This window comes from Benincasa hispida, chromosome 8, assembly GCF_009727055.1.
Source record: "Benincasa hispida cultivar B227 chromosome 8, ASM972705v1, whole genome shotgun sequence".
NCBI classification, from domain to species: Eukaryota; Viridiplantae; Streptophyta; class Magnoliopsida; order Cucurbitales; family Cucurbitaceae; genus Benincasa; species Benincasa hispida.
This window is the reverse complement of record NC_052356.1, coordinates 38,508,537-38,527,476: the sequence shown is the minus strand read 5'-3', so window position 1 is coordinate 38,527,476 and position 18,940 is coordinate 38,508,537. Positions and strand designations below refer to the sequence as shown.

Sequence of the window (18,940 nt, the reverse complement as noted above, 5' to 3'; positions counted from 1 at the left end):
ACGAAGAGATCAGTTGGGAGCGGGCCGAAGATTTGAAGAATGCAGCTCCAGCCATCGCAGATTTTGAACAAGGTCAGTTGACGGGGACGTCAACCAATTAAGTGGGGGAGAATGTCACGGTCATGCTTGTCCAGGGCCTGTTGCCCATGGTCGCATGCCCAATCCAACCCCCTTCTAGCATACTTTCATATCTTGTATTGTATTAACTTAGTTAGCTTGCTTTCTTTACATTTTCATTGTAAGTGACCACTCGCCCTTTTGCATATGCAAGGGCGCCAGTTGGCTTTTTGTTCAGAATGCACTATATGGAGATAAGACTAACCATCACTTCCTCATACCCGAAGTAGTACTCTATAAAGTTGTTGTTGTTGCTTATTGCTTTATAGTCTACTACAATCTTTTTTTCTTTATTCACACTCACAAAAACTTCTTACGAAAACCTTTTCTCCAAACCCGTTTTCTAAAACCGTTTTCCCTAAAACGGGGGTGGAGGTTGCGAGTGGCACTTGGTGTGCCACCGGCAGTCCGTATTCGAGTTGGCTAACTTGTTCGTGAGCGGGAACAAGTGCCGCACAATCGCTAAGAGAAGCTTCCGAAAGAGCGATTGTGACACATAGCAGTTGTATCACAAAGATTTTGCACTTTGACATCAAACCACACAACATACTTTTAGATGATGACTTTTGCCCCAAAATCTCAGATTTTGGATTTGTCAAGCAATGCAGAGCCAAAGAAAGTCATGTGTCGATGACAGGCGTAAAAGGGACAGCAGGGTTCATTGCACCTGAAGTAATTTTTAGAAACTTTGGTAAGGTTTCTCACAAGTCCGATGTATATAGCTACGGAATGTTGGTTCTTGAAATGGTGGGAGCAAGAAAGAATCCCAATGACAATGATCGAGTAGTGCAGAGTGAAGAGTAATTTCCTGATTGGATATATAACAATCTTACACAAAGTGAAATAGATGGAGGGTGTTGGTGGGGAAACATAGAGGAAGAAGAAAAAATGGCAAGAAAAATGATAATTGTGGGGCTGCATTGTATTCAGACATTGCCCGACAACAGGCCGTCGATGACTAATGTGGTTGCAATGTTGGAAGGTAGTATTGATGGCTTACAGATTCCACCAAAACTCAACTTCTATGGACCTCCTTCCACTGGTCTACTCCAAGCTGCTGCTGCTGCTTCTTCATCGAACTCATACTAATGACACTGCTTTAGATGCAAGCCCTCTTGCTCGTTGGACACATCCCATCTGTCTTTGAATTCCTATTGTTAGTTTGTAAGTCCAGCAGAAGCAACATAAGAACAACAATTTCCCCTGTTTGAAGACTCCCAAAATTTGATATCTTTTTTCCTTTTTGAGTTAACAATTGACTATTCCAAACTGGTATGATTTGAAGGCAAGCAGGAAACCATATAGTACACGTGCATAGTCCAACATCATTAAAATACCTACTCCATGAGATCAGAAGTTCAAACTGTCACACATGTGCATTTGTTCGTACTATGAAAAAAATTAAAATCACGGTAAAATAATCTCTACCATAATCGCCATTTACTAAGCAGGATGAAAGGGTTTTTACATCTCTATAATCAATCCTTCCCTTACCATAATCGCGATTCATCTTTCACCATGTTTCAACGAAGACGCCCTAGATGCATTTGAAGTTTGCGGTGAGGGTTACAATTGTGGAGAATTGGTAAACATCAGTCATCAAGTATCCCTTCTGGGGTACAAGAAGCAGAAGTCTTGCGGGCGGCAAGAATTCAAACTGAACTGCAAGAAAAACCAAACCACCACAATTTACATAAATTCTGTGGAATACAACTTTCTGAAAATCAACCAATCAAATAATGGAATGAGGATTGCAAGATCAGACCTATTCGAGAATTACTGCCCAGAAAATGAAATCCGAGTGGCGACTATGGATGGGCATCTGTTCGCGTATGCTTCCAACAATCAAAACATATCGGTGTGGTACAATTGCTCGGGGGAAAACTACATTCCAATTCCGAAGAGGTACAAATTTTGGTGCAGTGGGAAATGGGGAAAGCTTCGGAGAGCGAATTATGGATTCGAATCGTCGGCGGCGATTCGGAACATGGAAAAGGTGGAATGTACAATGAACATAGAAGTGATGGTTACGATAGATTGGTTGAAAGAAGGTATAAAAAAGGGGAAAAGTTTGGTGGAGAAGGCTGTGAAATGTGGTTTCGATGTTGAATACGGAAATTGGTATAAGGAAGCTTGTAATGAATGCAATGAAATGGGAGGCAAATGTGGAGGGAACAAGACGTATCCATTTTACTGCATTTGTAAGAACGGAGTTGCTAATCCTTGGAAATTTGTACAGATGATCCAAAAATTGGGTCCAAAATGTCAAATGACCTACTTTTAAAAAATAATGTCAATTGACTCTGCTGATATTATTGTCATACCAAATTATGTAAATTGTCCTTACACCGACCTCACGAGGTAAATCTCGCTCTCGTCTGATTAAACGCTCTAGCTCTCGCTTGAAATTCCCTAGTTCGATGTGATTGTTCGTCAGTGTACTGTTGATTTGACAAAATGTCACGATGAAAGATTCAAATCAAATCAATAATGCCTAAACACAATACAATGGTGATTTCTTTAAACTTTAAACTCTATTTCAAAGGTAATTATTTCTCTGGTTTTCAACGGTGTTTTGTTGAACGAAGATTTTTCGAACGGTGATTTCCAAGACGAGGCTTTATCAGAAAGGAACAACTTTTTCAAAAAGGTGAATTATTTTGAGTCTGTTTAATTATTTTTTATGTGTTATTTCTGGAAAGGTAGCATTACGAAATTTTGTATTGGGAGAGAGTAAGAAAGAGAGCGAGATTATGATAGAGAGTGAGATTACGAGAGAGGATGATATTTTGAGAGAGCAAGATTGTGAAAGCGAGAGCGAGAGTACACTTCAATTGCTTGTATAGCTTAATGAAAAATATTCTCTTGCTTTGTAGGATGACAGAAAAGTGTTTATTTATTCGATTAGGGGGTGATTGGGATGAGAATGAAAGTTCGTATATTGGGGGACAGTTGAAAGGAATCGTTGTGCCCCCTACAATGAATTATGAAGAACTTAAATCTCACATTTATAGGGCTACAAAAGTCAGTTTTTCAGAGTTTAATCTTATCCTGAAACTTAAATATAATCTTGAATTTGAAGCCCCTTCACAATGCATAATAGATGATGATGATGTTCACTTCCTTCTTTTGTGAGAAGAGCTTAGTAAACTTCATATAGATGTAACGTTGAAGTCTAAACAGGACGAAAGATTTGGAATGGGGTTTAGAAATGTGAGTTATGATGATACGGCTGTGGACAGACAATACAAGGAATCATATCAGTTTCGTCGGGAAGAGGATGATATTCCATTGTCTACCAACACCGATATTCCATTGTCTACCAACACTGTACCATCAATATTCGATTACATGGATTGTGGTCCTTCAATGGATGTGGATGTGAATGAGCAACCAGCAGGATTGAATGAAATAGATTGTGATCATGGAGATGTGCGTCGTTCTACAGCAGCTTTAGTGGTTCCACCATCTGTCTTCAAGTCATAGGACAGAGTTGATTATGCCTAGCACCTCTTCATCTGGGACAGAGGAGTTGAAGTTGGTCAACTATTTTTGAACAAAAAGGACTTGAAAATGAGATTATTTATTTTGGCCATCAACAGAAATTTTGAATTTAAGGTCAGGAGATCAACCAAATCTCTGTTCACTGTCAAATGCATTAGGGAGACATGTAAGTGGAGCCTTCGTGCAGTCAAAATGGAAAGGTCTGATATATTCAAGATCACAAAGTACTGCAATTCGCACACATGCTCCATATGAATTTTGAATCACGACCATAGACAAGCAACTACTACAGTTGTTGGTCAACTCATCAAGGATAAGTTCACAGGCATAGGACGTATTTATAAACCTTGTCATATCATTGAGGATATGAAGAGAGATTATAGAGTGAACGTAAGTTATGATAAAGCGTGGCGTGTAAGGGAAACCGCGTATAATCTCACTAGAGGTACTCTAGAATACTCATATTCCATACTACATGCTTATGGAGAAGTGCTAAAAATAGAGAATCCGGGTACAATCTTTGAGATCGAACTTGAAGATGAGGTGCATTTCAAGTATATGTTTATGGCATTAGGGCCTTATATTAAAGGTTTTGCAAGCTATCGGCCTTGTATTGTTGTTGATGGGTCGCACTTGAAAAGAAAATACAAAGGCACCATGTTGGTTGTGGTTTCTATGGACAGGAACAATCAATTATACCCACTAGCATATGCAATAGGGGACAATGAAACCGATCGATCATGGAAATGGTTTATGTCAAACTTGAAATGCCGTATTGGAGAACCCGATAATCTGGTGTTTGTGTCTGATCGAATGGTATCTATCAGCAATACTATTCATGCATTTTTTCCCACAACATTTCATGGATTATGCACATGACATATAGAACAGAATCTGGTTACATACTTTAAGGATAGCACAGTTGTTGGGATATTTAGAGATGCAGCAAGGGCTTTTCGCATGACAGAGTTCCAGACAAAATGGGTAGGTGCTGTCATGAACTATTTGGAAGACATCGGTCTTTAAAGGTGGGCACGAGTTTACCAAATAGAACGAAGATATGATAACTTGACATCCAACAGTGCAGAGTGTTTCAATTCCTTAACTAAAGAGTATCGACTAATGTCCATAGTATGCTTGATTGAACATGTTAGAGGAATGCTCCAATCCTTGTTCTACGAACGGAGCAATTACGGGGCATCTCAAATGACATTGCACTCTAACTACTGTGAAACCTGATTGGCAAGTGAAGCCGATAAGGGCAAGCGATATTGGGTGAAGCCTATTGATTGTTATCGGGTACACGTGCGAGATAATCGATTGAACGGTATTGTCAATCTTCACAAGAAGGAATGCACATGTAAGGAATTCGACTCACTTGGTATCCCGTGTTCCCATGCAATTGTTGCTGCAAAGGAAAGAAATATACCCATCCACAGTCTTTGCAGTCGATTTTATACAATGGACTCTCTAATGACTGCGTATACAGAGCCTACAAATCCACTTGGCCACATATCTGAATGGAAAAGACCTTCTAGATACATAGAAAAGATTATCCTTCCTCCAAAGTTTGTGCCACAAGTTAGGCGACGAAGAGTGAGAAGAATATCATCCAGAGGAGAATTTCGCAAACAAATGAAATGTGGTCGGTGTGGGAATTATGGACATAACCGCCAAAATTGTACTGAACCGCTTACAACAATGCGACGTGCCAAAAATGCCAAAGACCGAGACACAAACACCCCTCATCCAGTTTAGTTATAAATACCATTGATCATTTTTTTCAAACGTCATACTTGTAACATACTTCATACTTTTTCATACTTCTAACAACTTCATACTTTTTCATACTTGTAACATACTTCATACTTTTGCATACTTCATACTTGTAACACTTCATACTTCATACTTTCATCTTGTAAACAAAAAACAATAACAAGCTGGAGTATTTATATAATAGCAATATTCATACTCTCTCAATCTTGATACTCTCTCCATCATCATACTCTCTCAGTCTTCATACTTGTAACAAAAATGGATAACTTCATACTCTCTCAATCTTCATACTTGTAACAAAAAAAAAAATACTTCATACTTTCTCAATCTTCATACTTGTAACAAAAGTGGATAACAAATACTCTCTCAATTTTCATACGTGTAACAAAAAACAATAACTTCATACTCTTTCAATCTTCATACTTGTAACAAAAATGGATAACAAATACTCTCTCAATCTCGCTCTCCATGAATCTCACTATCTCTCAATCTCGCTCTCTCTCCCAATCTAGCTCTCTTGCTTAGCTATTACCTATGTGGAGCGTGCTAAACGATCGTGTACTTCAGGCTTCATCGCTTAATAAAGGTACACGATCGTACATTAATAACTAAACGATCGTTTGGATTTGTCTAGACGATCGTATAGTAAAGCTAAACGATCGTTTAACTCTGGGAGCGCTGGTAAACTAAACGATCGTACATTAAAAACTAAACGATCGTTTGGATTTGTCTAGACGATCATATAGTAAAGCTAAACCATCGTTTAACTCTGGGAGCACTGGTAAACTAAACGATCGTACACTAATAACTAAACGATCGTACACTAATAGTTAAACGATCATTTGGATTTGTCTAAACGATCGTATAGTAAAGCTAAACAATCGTACACTAATAACTAAACGATCGTTTGGATTTCTCACAATCTCGCTCTCTCACAATCTCGCTCTCTCTGAACATCTCGCTCTCTCAATCTCGCTCTCTCTCACAATCCCGCTCTCTCTCAACATCTCGCTCTCTCAATCTTTGAACTTTGAACCTTGAACTATATAATGTTCTAAGCTCAATTACGCATGTTCTGATAAAATTCTGATATTGAACTTTGAACTTTGAACTTTGAACTTACATAAAAAATACATGTTCAATTATACAATGAAAAGAGCAGTAGCTCTATTATACATAAAAAAATGCATGTTCTGATAAAATTCTGATATTGAACTTTGAACTTTGAACTTTCATAAAAAAATATGTGTTCAATTGTACAATGAATGTATTTACATACATAAAAAATAAATGAATGTTTTTACATAAATAAAAAATAAATGAATATTTTACATACATAAAAAATACAATAAAAAATACATGTTCTATACATATAAAAAATATGAAGTGTTTGCCCATAGTTGACACGCTAATTGCATCCTATATTCACTCATCTTCTCCTGAGTGATTACGGATGGATCAACACCAGTCACCAGGTGTTCCAATAGTTTGATTGCGAAGATGCCACAATCAAGCAACCCATGTTGTATGTCGACATTCATAGGTCGCGATATTTTCCAACGGGCTGTGGATAGATCCGTCTTCGATCGATCCACGTCACAGTAGTGAAATAGGGATGGTACTGTGACCATCAATGGCTCTAGCCAATTCACCAGCTTTGTCATTGGTGTGTATGACGGAAGTGAATCAAACATAAATATATGGCCTTTGTTAATGTCCATTGCAAGGACCATCCAATGGTCACTGATATTCATCATCGTATAAACGAAATCCACATCTTCCCATTTGACATCGAATTTACTGGTGACGTAGTCCTTATACGTGTTTTCATCTTCCTATGCTAGGGCAGCCTCCAGAAGTGACTTATTCTTTATTCGCTTAAATACCCCGCCACGAGCATTAAGGTGACTCTGTCAAATAAAATGAGAAGTTAAGTAAGAAGTAAAGACTAGGAAACTTAACGAAATGAGAAGTTAAGAAACGAAATATCAAAATTTACCATTACACCAATTGGCAAGATGGTGAACTTGTGCATGCACATGTCAGGCCGGGTATAAAATTTATCTTTCATAAAATAAAATAAAGTATTTATGGTTTGCACGAAAAATTAATATGTCAGTAAAAGTACAAGATAGCCAACATGTAAAGACGTAAAGACTAGGACACTTACATCGCACTCGACCAACGAATTCGGGGTAATCAATTCCTTGAAGAATTGTTTACCGAGTGGTTTAAAGGAGTTCTCTTGAACCTTATTGTCTGTATTGTCGTTCGAGATCCAGCCCATCATTTCTGTCAGGATATTGTGTGGAACATCGTGTGCTACATTATATGTGACGATCGATCTGGATATTGACGTAGCTACACATGGGAGAGGACTTTTAGCCACACTTTTCTTCTTTACTTGGGCCGGGGTGTATATTTATCAATAGGTTTTCTCTTACGACTAATTCTTCTTTGATATTCCTACATAAACAGATAACAAAACGTTACTCATCAAGAAATATAAAAATATAAACAAAGATTATTGATTAATAAATTAATCACCAGTGGAACTCCTTCTGTGGTCGTAACAATCCCAAAAGTGTCGGCCTCTGTATGTGGCATGATGAGTAAGGCATACATGTCGGGCTCTGTTTGTGGGACGTCGGCCTGTATAGGTTCGACTTCAATTGGTGATGTCGTGGCAGTGGTGGTATCGGGCTGTATAGGGGGGTGGGAATAGGTGAAGTGGTGGTATCGGGCTGTAGAGGGGGGATGGGGATGGGAGTGTCAGAGACAGTTGCAGTCATATCGGGATCTCAAGATGGGATGGGTGACCTGGTCGTCTCCTCATTCACCGTGGTACCCTTCAATTAGTAAAGTAAAAATAGTGAGTTCACGAACATTAAAAACTAAACACATAAAGACATAAAATGATGCAAACCTTGCTCATAGATTGCAACAATGGCAGGATGGCTAACAATTGCCCTTTCATGTCAGTCATGTTTTCCTCCATACTGGATACATGACTATCTAAACTCGATATACGACCATCCAACCTCGAGAGTGAGCTATCAATGGACTGAAGATACGAATAAATAGACTCGTCGGGATTGGCTCCCTCCCTACAACAGGCAGCACACTCAAGACACTCCTCATCCACAGGTCACTCTGTACCGGAGTCCGCAAGATAGACATCAACTTGGTTCAACTCGTCCTCTTCACGTACGTCCCCCATCATATCATGGAACATATCATCACTAGGTGTGTATGTCCCTCCTTCCACCCTTCCATATTCAACATCTTTGTACTAAGAATGCTCGGGTTCATCCCCTCCCTCCACCTGACAACTTCATCATTGTCATCTCCACGATGATCATCACCGTCACTTTCACTTTCAGGACTACCCCCCTCATTCTCGACCTATTGCCACTTTCAGAATATCATCATCTGCACCTAGCTCAAATATAGGTCGTCGTTCCACTGGGGTATCCCGAAACTCCCTTTCAACATCTGACATGATAATGCCCTCTTTAACCTTTATCTGCATTAACAACCCAGTAAATTGGCGACAAGTATGATAAGTCCCAAAAGATCTTTCCATTTTTATTATTAATATTGGAAAGTGACTTTTTGATAGTTGAAATAAATTGAGATACTGATGCAAGTTCTTCCCTTCTGAATGAACCCAGTTACCATAGGGAACATATTAATAACCAGATAAACATATTATGCATAGAGTAAACGTACATTGTTAAACTCGAATATCTCTCTCTCGGGTACTTTGAAGGACACTAAGTGGGAGCATGACCATCGTAATATGAGGGATAAAGCCACCTTGCTCCTTCGCTCCGCAATGTTTCTAACTATCGATGAAGCTAGGATCTCGTACGTTCATACTTAAATAAAATTTAAAATATATTAAGAACAATAATAATGTTAGATCAAACAACACGATTATTATGTTAATCAAATTTACCTGGAATGCTTGTGGAAATCGACGTAAAGAGTACTTCACAACGTAGTTTTTATTTGCTTTGACCCTCATCTTGTATAGACTACTCTTATCATTCAATGCAGTCTTTAGGGCATCCAATGTCCTCTCCCAAATAATGGTACCCCAATCGAGACTATTGTAGTACTCCAAGTTTTGAACGTCCTTGAAATATTTGAGGTCAATTTCATTTTTCTGTTTGTTTTTCCTCATCATTGCGACCTCAATATAGTAAACTGGGTTGATTTTCACAGCATTATCATCATTTTCAAACTCTAAGTCCTTGTATTTTCTTCAAGTTGATGGAGGTGTAGAGTGTCCTTCGTCACTCGATTACCAAAATACTTGATAGCAAGTTCATATGAGGATTGTTAGTTCCAATCAACTTGTGTTGGGGATTGCTACAAACCAGTCATTAACAAAAAGTCATCCTTCGAAAAAGTGACAACCTTCCCACAAACAGAGAATGACATTGAGTCTGATCTTGTCCTCTTCACTTCTCTAAGCAACATGTGATGGACGATTGGACTGTTAAAACCCATGTCAACGTCTACAAATTGCCCAAAAACTATTCTCTTGAACATGTCTAACAGATTATAGAGCTATGAATCTGGGAGTGTGTGAAGAAATCTGGTTGCAGAAAGTTTTATCTGGTCTTCACGAGAGTAGTCCGGGGCCCATGAAGCTGTATTGTGATAATAAGGCTGCCATCAGTATTGCAATAATCCCGTGCAATATGATAGAACTAAACATGTGGAAATTGACAGGCACTTTATTAAAGAAAAGTTAGACTGCGGAGCTATTTGTATTCCCTATGTACCTTCAGTCCAACAGATTGCAGATGTTTTTACGAAAGGGTTATCAAGACAGATGTTTGAAGCTTGTATTAGCAAGTTGGGTCTTGCCGATATCTATGCCCCAACTTGAGGGGGAGTGTTGAAATACGTTGAATTAGCCCTAAGGGCATTTTTATAATTTTTGCTATATTTGCTAAATTAGGGTTTCACCTCATTCTATTTATATCTGAGGTTGGGTCTATTGTAAATATGACATTAAATAATAAGTCCTTTTCTACCGTGGTTTTTCTTTCCTGAATTAGGGTTTTCCACGTAAACTCCTTGTGTCGTCTTCTTTTTTTCTATTTCAATATGGAGAAATAGCAACAAACGTTGTTTGAAACTTCCCGAGTCTTTGATGGCTGTGATTTGAAAGTATGATTACTCCAATTAGCTACATTCTTTAGACTAAAGTGATACGATGCTCCCCATTTAACATAACAAAAAAAGAACTTTAACCCTCAAACTTCTCTCCGTTAGTTTTGAAAGAATAATGGCAAAGAATGAGTATAAAATTTTGAAGGCAATAGAAACTGGAATGAGAGTTCAATCAAAGTTTTCCAATTTAATGAATTGGATATCAAGATCAGAGAACTTCGATTTAGGAAAATTAAGATAATATTATCCTTTTTGAAAATATTTATAAAAATATGGTTGTTTTGAAATAACTTAGAAAAATATTGTACTTTTTTTTAAAAATTTAGTTTGTCGAGTCTTGGAAACTCGATAAAGGATATCGAGTCTTCAAAATTCGACAAGTCTAAATCGAATTTTGAAGACTCGACTTCCATCATTTTTTTTAATTTTTCATTTGGTTATTTTAATATTACATCTCTCTTTGTTATTATTTTTTAACACCATATTCTTAACTTAACTCTAAAAAATATCATATAAAATAATATCTCATTCACGTTTTCTTCCATAACTTAAAAATAATAAAGTGTAAATTAAAATATTCATATTAATATAAATATTATCTCATTTATATAAAAATAATTTTAAAAAAATAGTTAATGTGTCCCACAAGGCGGACGTCGTCAATTTCGAGTTGGTTGTCATTGTCGACTTCGAACTTGAGGTTGCTCTGGTTCCTCTTGATGTTGCTCTGGTACCTCTGCAGGCACTTCATAATATATATATTCATTATGCTCTCCACGATCGTGACCGTGTCTATGCACGTATGAAGACGATGGACCAACCTCTGAATCATAATATCCCGAATCAAATGTTGGCATCATCATTATTGAACTAACACAATCAATTTGGCTCAACGTCTGCATCATAGGGGGCAATTCTTCCACATTGTGGGCAACCTCATCGAACTCATCTTCTTCTTCTCGAATATATCCTCTACGTCTAGGAGCTGGTGGAGGAATAATAGGTATATCGTACGTATAATGTATCTCTTCCATATAGCTCTGGTTGTCACTACCTATAGCAAGAACCTGGTTCGATCATTCGCAGCATTACGGAGTTTATTGTTGTTCCATCTCTGTGAACTATAAAAAATTTAGATAATATTTAAAATAAATTTATATTAAAAATAATTAGGTAATATTCATTTATTTACCAAATGACTCATAACAGCTCCCAAACGAGTAACGTAGCGTCTTGTGATATTATTATACTAGTTGATGTAGTTTTGAGTGCTGTCAAACTGCTCAATAGAAACCCCCACTGCAATAAACCTTGCACGATAGTGCCATCGCACTCAAATGTGAAACTTTTTCAAACCAATCTCCAGTTCTTAAGTCAGTGTCATGCAGTAGGGGTTCAGTATTACAAGGCGATGAGACATCCTGCTGAAAGCCAAATTATCTCATCACCCTGTCAAGAAGATGTCACTCACCAATGTGAAAACATATGAGAGAATTTATTATCTGCCATTGAGCAAAGTGTGCATAACAAGTTTGTAAAGCTCCCAAATAATCCACAAAATATTATATTGAAAAACATTAAAGATAAATACAATAAAAATCTGTATAAAATAATCAATTTGGTTCAATATTAATGTACCTGATCAGGTTGAAGCAAATCAAACATGTATCTATACTAACTGACCACATGTGTGGCTGTCCTAGTCACACAAAATTTGTCTCTCCACATAAATTTTTAAATTGATAATTTAGAATATGAATTAACTAGATCAGTCATATAAAAATTAAATTGAATTAAAATAACATACCGAGAACCGTAGGCTCGTCCAGCTAATTGAGCATCATTTACATGTTGTAGCTGTGGAGCCATGGTTGGAAATCGCTCCCAAGCCCATAGTTGTAAAAGTATCAGAGGTCTGGCTATCTCGCGAACTTCAAGTTTGATTGCTTTGCACAGTTGTTTATACAACCATGCCAAACATGCTCCACCTCAAGGATATCGTCCCGCATCATGGAGGTTAACTAACAATGACAGGAACATCAAGTGAACAAAATGACTTGATTTGTTGAAAAACAGATTTCCACCTATCATTTGCAGTATATATGCTCGTGCATATCTCATGATGATTTCCTCATCTGTATCATTAGCGAGCTCACGAAATTGTGTCCCTAACCATATTAAACTTAACCTCGATCCTTTAATTTTGTCGGCAGGTGGGGTCACACCAAAGTACAGTTAACAGATTTGTAACCAATCATCATACATCACTCCGAAGACTAGCTCACTAGCGACAGGTAACCCGAACAACACTTCTATGTCCGATAGAGTGATAGTGCACTCTCCAATGGACATATGAAATGTATGCGTCTCAGGTCTCCATCTCTCGATCAATGCTGTGATGAGATGCCAACCTAACAGAATGAATCCCAATTTGGCAACCCCATAAAATCTAGATGTACGAATTACATCATTCAAAATAATATATTTAAAGTATAAATTGATATTTACATTTTATAACAATACTAATTCCAAATGCATTCTAGGTATATCATTAACGTATCAATAGTCAATCATCATTCATCATTCAAAATACAATATTAAGTATTACACTAGTGTATCAATAATTTATCAACACTCATGTAAAATTCATTTAAAATTTAATAGTGGTGTATTCATTAGTATATTAGTAATCATGAAAAATTCATTTCAAGTATATCGTTGGTATATCAATAGTGTCATTGGTGTATCAGTAGTATATCAAACATTAATTTTAAATCTATTTTAAGTATAATATTAGTATATTAATAGTATATCAATTATATGCATTCTAAATTAAATTTCAAGTATAACAGTCGCGTTTTTTTTAAAAAAAAAAAAAAAATTACACACACACATATATATTATCATAACATTAGTGTATTGTTAGAATATCAATGTCAATTCAAAGTTTATTTTAAATATAACATTAGTGTATCATTATTATATCAGTACTTCTTAAGAATACACTTATTTTAGTATATCTTATCCGTTCAAAATTTAATTTCAAGTGTAACATGCATTAATAGTTTATCAACATACATTCATAATGGTTATTTAACCATTATAAAGTAGAGATGTTCAAAAAACTCGATGTTCCAAATCTGGTCAACCCATCCCAGCCCGTACGTATTGAGTTGGGTTATCAACTCAATCGGGTTAGATTAGGTTTAAATAAATGAAAACTTTATTGGTTGAATTGGTTCATGGGTCCACTTAAAATAACCCGAACCAACTCGAGTATTTTTTTTTTTTACTTTCAATACAATTATATACACAAATTTTTAGTTTTATTTTACTTAATTTAATGATTTGTTTAGATTATTTATTATCCTACGATTATTTAGAATAATATTTTAACACTATAAAAATAAAATTTTCATAATATATATTGAAATTGATTTGCTAATCTTAATTTAATATGTGAAATAATTAAACAAATTCTTTTAAATATTAACATGTTACTTCTTTTTAAAATAAAATTTTAAATAATGGCTCGAGTAACCTGACCAACCCAATTCAAATGATTCATGGTTGGATGTTGTTGGGTTCATGATTTAATAAAGGTTGTTTGAGTCGAAGAAACTTATAAATCAAAAGACTAAATTAGACCTAAAAAGTATTTCAACTTGACCTAACCCAACCCAAGAACGCTACTAATAATAAGTTGATGATGATACACTAGAGAGTAATACTTTGAAACAAATGAATTAAAATTCAAATTAAGTCCACGAATAATTACAAATACATGGACACTTATTGACTAATAAATTTGGTATAATGAATGGTAAATTTGGTATGTCAAATGTATAACGCTAATCTATCAATTATAAAATATATTAGTTAATTGATATACCTTCCGTCAACTCGTACATCAAATATAAAGTAAATCATATATACTACTAGTATAGCTACTAATACACCAACACAGGGTTAAATCGTAATAATAAAAAATGGGAATCATATCTTCTTCTTCTTCTCCTTCTTCTCCTTCTTCTTCTTTTTTTTTTTTTTTTTTTTTTTTTTTTTTTTTAATTTATTGAAGTTTATTATTTTTCCTTTCTGTTTTTGTTGAAATCAGTAAGTTTTCAGAAATGTTAAGTTTTTGTTTAGTTCAGTAACAAGTTTGTTTCATGAACTAGATTGTATCAAATAAGTTATTGAATTATATAAAAGGATTAATATAGGTTTCTAAATATTCAATTTTGTGAATGATCTATAATTGTTCAATTTTATAACAGTTCCTCGGTTATATAAGTGTCTTAAAGGTTTCTAGATCTAATATACAAGAATTTATTTAACACAAAATTAAATACTTTAGATTAAAAAATTACAATTTTAATAAAGATGAACTCTAATCTAATTTTTTCTTAAAAGAAATTAGTCCTAATTTCTTCCATTTAATCCTAGATTGAAAATTTGCAAAATGCTATTTATAGGTACCACTGACTTCCAAATTATTCTAAAAATTAAGAAGCAGCCTCTCACATTATTTTCAACCCCGATGTTCAGGAGCAGTTACTCAGGTTGGCTTCATTTTAATAACCTCTATTATTGTTGGTGAAAATTTATATTTTTTAAAGGAAGGAAAAGGAAGTAGAAAATCCCATGTTGATTAATTTTACAAGATGTCTGGGTTTGGATCCTAAGGATATCTGAGTTTTAGAGGGGATGAGGAGGTAGGCAAATATAGTTATGGTGGTCATTTCATATGCCCGCACCACCGTCTAGTAGGGCGTGGCGAGACGAGGCGCATGTATGTGGATTTATTTTTTATTAAAAAATATTTTATTCATTTTATTTTTTTTAAAAATAAAAATATCATCCGTTACGTCCAATCGTCCAAACTTATCGTGGTCCTCCATCCGTTCGTTCCGTTCTCACACTTTACATACATACGCACGTTATCCTTCTGAAGCGCACTCTCAAGGCCTATAAATTGTCTTTAGTGCTTTAGAAGGAAGGTAGAACGATCGATCATACTTTCTTCCCTCTTTGCATTCTTCTCTTTTCTTTCAAGCTTTCTGTGCATAGTCAGTCTAGAGGAGTGTGAGAATTCCAATCGGCTTCCAGTGCAGTTCCGATCGAGATAAGGTTTTATCCTGGGAACGGTGTGGTATCTATTATGAACTGCTTACAATCTGGGCGAAAAATCTTAAAGAGAGCGAAATCCACGACTCAATCTTCTTTCACGAGTTTCTTTTTAGCAGTTTTTTTTTTCTAAATTCGTTCGTCAATGTTGATTCCATTGCCTACGTTACTGACACTATTCACGGGAGCCTCCATTCCTGTTGCCGTCTGTGTAGTTGTTTCAACAATTATCATCTTCTTCATCTGCAAGAGAAGAATTTCAACCAAAGACAAAATTGAAGAGATTATTAGAAGATATTCCACAAAGGCACCCAAGAGACATCGTTACTCCAAGTTAAAGAAAATCACAAGCAACTTCAAGAATAAGCTTGGCCAAGTAGGATTTAGCACTATCTACAAAAGAAAGCTACCATGTGGATGCGATGTGGCTGTCAAACTTTCGAATGAATCCAAAGAAGAAAATGGTTGTTAGAATAACCAAAACTTCACAAATAAACATAGTCACACACTTAGGTTTCTGTTACGAGCAGAACAAATGGGCTTTGGTTTATGAACATATGTCTAAAGGTCATTAGATAAGGATATATCCCACAACAGGCTGCAGAAAAATGATATGAAGTTGGATCAGAACACACTCTACAACGTTGTTATTGACGTGGCATGAGGCTTAGAGTACTTGCATCCAGGATGCATCACAAGGATTTTGCACTTTGACATCAAACCACACAACATACTTTTAGATGATGACTTTTGCCCAAAAATTTCAGATTTTAGACTTGCCATGCAATGTAGGGCCAAACAAAGTCATGTGTCAATGACAGGCGTGAAAGGGATGGCAAGATTCATTACACCTGATGTAATATTCAAGAACTTTGGTAAAGTTTCTCACAAATATGATATTTATAGCTATGGAATATTGGTTCTTGAAATGGTGGGAGAAAGAAAGAATCCCAGTGAAAGAATGGGAGAGAGCAGCGAAGACTACTTTTTTTATTGGATATACAAGGTGATAGGAAGTATAATCATGCAACAGAAGTATTTAGAATCAATAAACACCCTAATCACATTAAATTTGAGTTCTAAAAGCATGCAAAAAAGATTGTCAAATAAGAGGGTTTTAAGAATCATATATCTTTGAAGAATTCTCCAAAACCAAGCTGCTATTCACAATTTCTGAACTGCAAATAGAGATGTCCAATTTTCTCACAGGACGGGACCCACGGGGATTCCCCGATTAGGCGGGGAATGGGGGAGGGAGTGGGGGAAAAATTCCCCGTGAACTAAACGGGGAAGGGGACGGGGAATCCCACCCCCGACCTCGGCCCCGCCCCATTCCCTGTCATTGTCTCGATTAGCTTTTACATATTTATTTAGTATAGTTATCTAATTTTATGTTACTATTATTATTATATAAATATTACATTTAAATTTCAAATTGATTCTTTATTAGAAAAGATAATGAATATGTTTAAATTGAATGTTTAAATTTAGATTATATATGTGAATAATTTGATTTATATATTTTTTTTTTTACTAAAAAAATTAATTAGCTTTTTTAGGCCAAAATTTGAGCAATTTATCTTTAAATTCAAATTTTCATATAAAACTAACCATAATAAACAATTTAGGGATAAAGTTAATTATTTAATTAAAATTTGCTCGCATTAGTGATTTAAATTAATTGGCTTTACAAAAAAAAAAAAAAAAAGTGGAACCCGATTCCCGTGAATTCGCCGCGGGGAATCCCCACCCCGATCCCCATGGGAAATTTCATGAGGATGGGAATGAAATAGGGAGCGGAGACGGGGATAAGGAATGGCATCCCCGACCCCACCCTGCCTCGTGGACATCTCTAGCTGCAAATTAGTAGTAGACCACCAATAGATATTCTCTACTATTCTCAGCCTTGGATTTGAGTGGTGAAATTCAAGATTTAAGTGAAATGTCAAGGGAATTGGTGAGGGTTTGAGAGGATGATGAATTTGCAGATTTTTCCAGCATTTTCTTCCCCTTGAATCTGATAATTTAAGAGTTTTTATGTTATATTTACCTGCAAGCATTGAATACCAACCAAATTGACACCTCAATTGGATAAAGTTAATGGCCTAGGTGAGATTAAGGAGGTTAATCCACCTTCTACTTCACAAATTGTGGAAAAATCCACTAAGGATCCAATTTCCATTTTTTTCATTTTTAATTTTAATTAATTCAAAATTAATTAAAATAAAAAAAAAAACAATATTTCAATTTTTGAAATTGAAATAAAAATGAAAATTCATTTTATTTTAATCAACTAAACAAATTTAATTAATTAAATAATAATTTACTATCAAATATTAAATTAATCACACACCTAATTTTAAACATGAATCATATTCATGTAATTAATATTTAAATCAATATTTAGACTCTCCAATTTCGTTTAATTTCGATAAATTAAATGTAAATTATATCGAATATAATTATGCAAACCTTAATTGCAATTTGAACACTTCAAATTGAAAACCCTAAATTTATTTTAAACATTTCAAATTGAAATCATTTCAAGTTCACTCAATTTACTAATCCAAGGCGATCATGTTTTATGAGCTAGTAGAGAGATCATATAGACCTACAGATCATGAACTCCAACGATTAGAGATTAATTGACTAAAACTCTTTACACCAAATTAATCAATATTCGTTAACTACCTTGCCACACCACTATAACTCGATAGTTGCACTTTCTTCACTGTAGATATATTTATGTCCACTTGATTTAACCATAATCAGTAAGTTGACCCTTTTAATAACGGTTGGGCCAAATGTTGTTTTACTCCCGAAATTACGTCTTGCTCCTTAAGTTCCACTGATCCTCTAATGAACAATTGGTTTGTGATCCAATCACTAAACCGGATCTCTCAAGCCAATGAGAAGGTGGGGGCACCTTGTTCAAGACATGGATTCAGTATGAACAACCTTTCTCCTATCCCTAAGTGGGGTAGGCTTGAATTCCATCTTGCACCCTATGTCTCCATCTATCTACCCGGGCTTACCCTTGAAATGGGAGGCTTATTGAGCCGACGCTGTTGAGCCAACTCTCACCGATCAAATCTAAGGATAATCTTGAATAAACAGAAGTTCATAGCTAGATTATGATTAAGGTCGAGTTACCTAAGGTCATCTATGCGAAATAGTCGGTCTTAAACAGTAAACAATATTATAAACTACCAATCTTATGTAAACT

General features: G+C 35.6%; 1 long non-coding RNA gene and 1 pseudogene across 1 annotated transcript; one reads left to right on the top strand and one right to left on the bottom strand.

Moving 5' to 3' along the window:
* The window catches only part of LOC120084041, a 7,779-nt pseudogene extending 6,526 nt beyond the window's left edge, over positions 1 to 1,253 (top strand).
* Positions 1,254 to 1,287: 34 nt separating this feature from the next.
* LOC120082982 lies at positions 1,288 to 2,281 on the bottom strand. Its single transcript, XR_005483347.1, has 3 exons — positions 1,883 to 2,281; positions 1,612 to 1,779; positions 1,288 to 1,454 (listed from the first exon to the last, which is right to left on the bottom strand). It is a non-coding gene; the product is annotated as an uncharacterized LOC120082982 (long non-coding RNA).
* Between the last annotated feature and the right edge of the window lie 16,659 nt (positions 2,282 to 18,940).